The following is a 5,143-nucleotide window of genomic DNA, read 5'->3' on the forward strand; positions in this document are numbered from 1 at the left end:
ATTCTGAATGATCTTCAAAAAATTTCAGTTTTAAGATTTTCAAATTTTAGCAGGTAGAATGATTACTGATAGTTTGATGAATCGAGAAAAAATTACCCGTCGACCCGTTTTTATTCAGATGATATAAAATTGTTATGACATTGTAGTAAGTTGATATTAAGGTTGATATATCAGCTTGACATGGTCAGTATAAAAAATCACTTATCTTCGTACATAAAAAATAGTGCTTATCAAATTAAGTTGTTCAAAAAATCACTTGTAAATGAAAATTCAATAATAAACAGACATGATAAGAACAAAATTTTTCCAACTTTAAAAAGTCAACAAAAAGATGCGCAATTAGCTGAAAAAAATTCTCGGCTCTGGTATTTCTGTCTAAAGAAAAGAAACTATAGAAATTTTTGCGATGTTTTTCGAGAGGATAAAGCCGCCAACACTTTCGTCAAATAGTAGTTGAAATAAACTTCTATTGCAAAAGTATGTTCTAAAATCAAGTTCTTTTTTAATATCAAGTTTAATTTTATGATTTTAATATTGTAAATTCGAAGTTTGTATCATAGAGAAACCAGAAATTTTCCGTAATTTTGTTCGAACGCCGCAACGATGAGAAGGAAAAAATATATGCCAAAGAAAGCCTTTCAAAACATTGATTAATGTCCCCATCTAAAAAAAAAACACTTATTTTGCGTTGAACAAGGTCGCAATTTGCCTAAAAATTAGTTCAGTTTGACCAAATGAAGATTGTCTGATTCATGGAGATAAAATGTGGTGTTAAGGAAACATAATTGAAGCACGGTCCAGAAAAAATTGAAAACGGAATAGCGTCATTATGAAAATGTTAGGAAATAAATAAAATCCTAATTATTTTTTGAAGTCTGGCCTTTCAATTTGTTGGAACTGGGTTATAATTATATATAATTATACTGGCTAGTTATAAACAAATGTTCAACACCGCCTGTCTGTGAGTTTTGATAGACTATGCTTGAGGTTCGAACCTCCCTAATAGACTAAGCTTATGCTTAAGTGTTTCAGGATCGACATTTTATTATTTCCAAATCGACAGAAATTCATTATAGCAATTGTTAAATTACTGTTTGGTATGAAATACGGATCCCTTTAACTTTTCACCCCTATGGTATCTATCATAGAATAACCAACGCTATAATGAACTAAATCAATGGTTGAGCATTTGCGGATTTGTACATAGTAACGAGTCCCCCTCACCCTTTTTAACAATATGGGGAAAAGTTAAAGAGATCGTGAAGTATTATAGTTTTCACTCAAAAGCTATTTCAAAAAACTTTCGAGGATGAGGTCTGCAGCTGAATTTCTCGGTAGGTAAAGTTTTCAAATATGTATTACGTTTTCTTAGCCGCCAGGTCTTCATTTCTCTTTTTGTGTAACTTCTATGGAGTGGTAGCTAGATGGTAGCAAAATAGAAAGCCACCGCCATACTGATTTCTGTGTAATATAGCTGTAACCGGCCCGGGCGGTTTAAAAGAAGGGACGGTTGAGAACAAATAGCGGCAAGTTCTGCCCATTGGTATCGATAAATTACATATGTAGCGTGGAATACCTTACCTCATATGCGGCTGAATCATTTTTAAACCAAAACTGGCAGTATTTAATTTGAATATTATTTTAACATAAGTTTCCGAAGAAAGATTCGATTTGAAATCAATACAAGACTGCTCGTATCAGGGCGAAGCCCTGAATGTTCCGACTGCCTTTTAAGGTTTATGGAGCAGCAGTAATAACATAAAAAAGTTTAATGAAATAAAATAAAATGAATTTTTTTTTTAAATTTGAAATTTTGTATGAAAATCATCCCCCCACACGCCATATAAAGTACAAAAAGAGAGATTTCATTCGTTGTATTCAATCAATTATGGCAAATAAGCTTCGTTCAACCAATTTGGAACGATTTATAAGACGGATTAAATCTCCGCTTACGCGTTAATAGCGCGAATTATATCGCGCGATAATTGTCCCAAATCTTTAAACCCTCATAACTTCACAAAAAATGATCACAGGTGAAATATCTTTTGAAATTTAAGCTCAAGACAACAATACCTTTTGAATGATATAAAAAAAATCCGTCAAAAATGGCTAGTTAAAAAGTCGAAATTTGTCTGAAGAAAAAAAACCCACCCCGAGCACAAATATTCCGTTACTTTCGTATCGAAAGTCGGAACAACAAGACTGCCCGTATCAGGGCGAAGCCCTGAATATTCCGACTGCCTTTAAGTTTTATGGAGCAGTAATATCATAAACAACATAAAAAAATCAAATAAAAAAAAATAAAACGAAAGTTTTTATTTCTAAAATTTGAATTTTTTCTATGAAAATCATCCCCCCACACGCCATATTAAGTACAAAACAATAGATTTCGCTCCTTCTAACAAATCAATTATGGCAAATAAGCTTCTTTCAACCAATTTGAAGCGTTTTCTAAGACGGATTAAATCTCCGCTTAAGCGTTAATAGCGCGAATTATATCGCGCGTTAATTGTCTCTAAATGGCCAAAATGGCAATCCTTAAACCCCCATAACATTATGAAAAATGATCACAGGTGATATATCTTTTCAAATTTAAGCTCAAGACAACAATACCTTTTGAATGATATAAAAAAATTCCGTCAAAAATGGCTAGTTAAAAAGTCGAAATTTGTCTGAAGAAAAAAAAATCCACCCCGAGCACAAATATTCCGTCACTTTCGAATCGAAAGTCGGAACAATAATTCAATCAAATATGTTTAGCTACAATTGGAGTCGCCCTGATGTGTCTGCTGGTAACAACATCAGGTGAGAAAATTTGAGGATGCTACTTAAATTTTGAATTAATTCGAGCTCACTTAGGAGGTATCATTATAACAAATACTTTTCATGATTTTCCTTTTTGCGGCCTAATTGATTTCCAAAGAATTCAACACTTAACAGGGATAACATACGGGGATAACATACACCGCTCTCATATAAAATAGTGATACCGGTTCTATTTCCTTCACATTTGTTCAGTTTATTTATTTCAAGGTATCTGTGGCAAATGATCGTTTTTCTTTCGAACGCTGAAAATGACCAAATAAACCCGGCCGCCTAATTTCCTTAACCATATGAAATGAACTTATGCGTTTCTATTATCAAATAATTGCCAAATAATTATCTTGTGAGCTGTAAATTTCAGAAGGGCAACCTTTAATGGGAGATTGGGGTTATGTGCGACCGATTTCTCAAGAGTTCCAAGACAATATGTTGTCGGACAACAACTACGCAGATCTGGCTGACATTCTTCTCGACTTGGGATGTGACTTCCAAACTGTTTTCGTACAGAGTATAGCATTTAATTTTGCTGATAATTCTGACGAGGCAGTGCTTGAAGCGAAGTGCGGCTCTCAGCACAAATGGATATATGGGACGAGTCTTCTTAAGGACGTTGAGAGTGTTTTCTCAGATGATCCCATTGTCTAAGGATTTCTGCGCAACCATTGCATGTCCGTTAATTTATCAATTATTGCTAATTTAAAAAGTTATTGAAAATATTACTTAAAATAACTCAAACAAAACAACTTTTTACATAACTAAAGGACCTGACGCCTAGCAAAAAGCCTTTTCACGATTAAATGGGATCTTGGTACAACTCATGCTCGGCGTTTTTTTTTACTAATTTGAAACATATCCCGGTCTGGATTGAAGTTTATCGAGAAAAGCAAACTATTGCTGTTCACAGAAAAATATTTAAAAGCCCGAGTCGAGATTTTTCACCTATTTTGGAGCAAGATTTGAGCGGTTTGAGCGGTTTTTTTTAGACCATCGCGCTCAAAATCTTGCTTCATAGCGAGCGGTTTGAGCGGTTTTTGAGCTGTTTATCTAAGAAAACCACTCAAAAAACGCGCAAGAATTAAACGGTTCTGGAGCGGTTTATCTGAGAAAACAGCTCAAAAACCGCGCAAGATTTGAACGGTTTTTAAGCGGTTTTTCTCGACAAACCGCTCAAAAACCGTTCAAACTTTGCGCGTTTTTTGAGGTTTTTTTAGATAAACCGCTCAAAAACCGTTCAAATCTTAAGCGGTTTTTAAGCGGTGTTTTTAGATAAACCGCTGGAAATTCGCTCAAACAGCTCATTTGGAAGCATTAAAATGTCTTCGGTCGCGCAAAGTCGCAACATACCCATTTTGAGTCGCAATCGTCGCAAAATACCCGATTTGGGTCGCAATGGTCGCAACAGTCTCATTTTGAGTCGCAATGGTCGCAACATAAGACCCCGACCTCGACCCGGACTAGAAAATTTTTTAAAATAAAGTTCAGCGGACTGAGAAAAAAGAAAAAACTTAATAGCTGAGCAATTGCATGCAGCCCACTCTAGCACAGCATGGTATTTCAAAGTCGAGCAGATTGTTTGTGGTCTAGACATTCGAAAAATGTCCTGCTTGAGCCTGTGCTAGAGACTGCAGTAAACTTTCTTGCTTAGGTCGAGTTGTAGAAAGAAATTTTACTGCTTCTCAGCGTCATATTGCCTTTTCCGGGCCTTTTAATGGTTTTGATTGCTTTTGTTCATTAAACCACTTAAAAACCGCTCAAATCTTGCTTGGAAAACCGTTCAAAAACCGCCGCAAGAAATGAGCGGCTTCTGAGCGGTTTTTAAAGCAAGATTTGAGTGGTCTGACCGCTTTTTCCAGAAAAAAAAACGTCCAAACCGCTCCAATCTTGCTGAAAAAACCAAATCTTCAGCGGTTATTTGGCGCGATCTCGACCCGGGAGGTCAGTCAAACAAATATAGTACGTGTAGTTGTTTGAACCAAGCGTAAGAGGTACTTTAATTGGTTTTCTCAAAACGATGGTGTATCTTTTTTTAAATGAAATAAATGAACGTTTTGCAATTTTCTTAATACCTAAATTGTATGACCAGCCATAGCTCTGAATTTCACAAACACTAATTAGGTCAGGCGAAACCTAAGAACCGAGAAAAAAAATTCAATACCATCTTGTTGATCGGTGGACGGGGCTCGGGTTGGAAGCCTATTAGCTCAGGTGTTTGACCAGAGATGAGCGACCAAAGTCTGCAGCATATATTTCTGATCTCAAACATATCCAAATAATGACGAGAAAAAAAACATAAAAATGATTTTTTTTTTGTTTTTTGTTT

General features: G+C 35.4%; 1 long non-coding RNA gene across 1 annotated transcript; it reads left to right on the plus strand.

Moving 5' to 3' along the window:
- The first annotated feature begins 1,197 nt into the window (after positions 1 to 1,197).
- LOC134845219 (uncharacterized) lies at positions 1,198 to 3,490 on the plus strand. Its single transcript, XR_010162729.1, has 3 exons — positions 1,198 to 1,334; positions 2,761 to 2,805; positions 3,185 to 3,490. It is a non-coding gene; the product is annotated as an uncharacterized LOC134845219 (long non-coding RNA).
- Positions 3,491 to 5,143: the final 1,653 nt, after the last annotated feature.

The sequence above is a fragment of the Symsagittifera roscoffensis genome, chromosome 4, assembly GCF_963678635.1.
Source record: "Symsagittifera roscoffensis chromosome 4, txSymRosc1.1, whole genome shotgun sequence".
Classification (NCBI taxonomy): Eukaryota; Metazoa; Xenacoelomorpha; order Acoela; family Convolutidae; genus Symsagittifera; species Symsagittifera roscoffensis.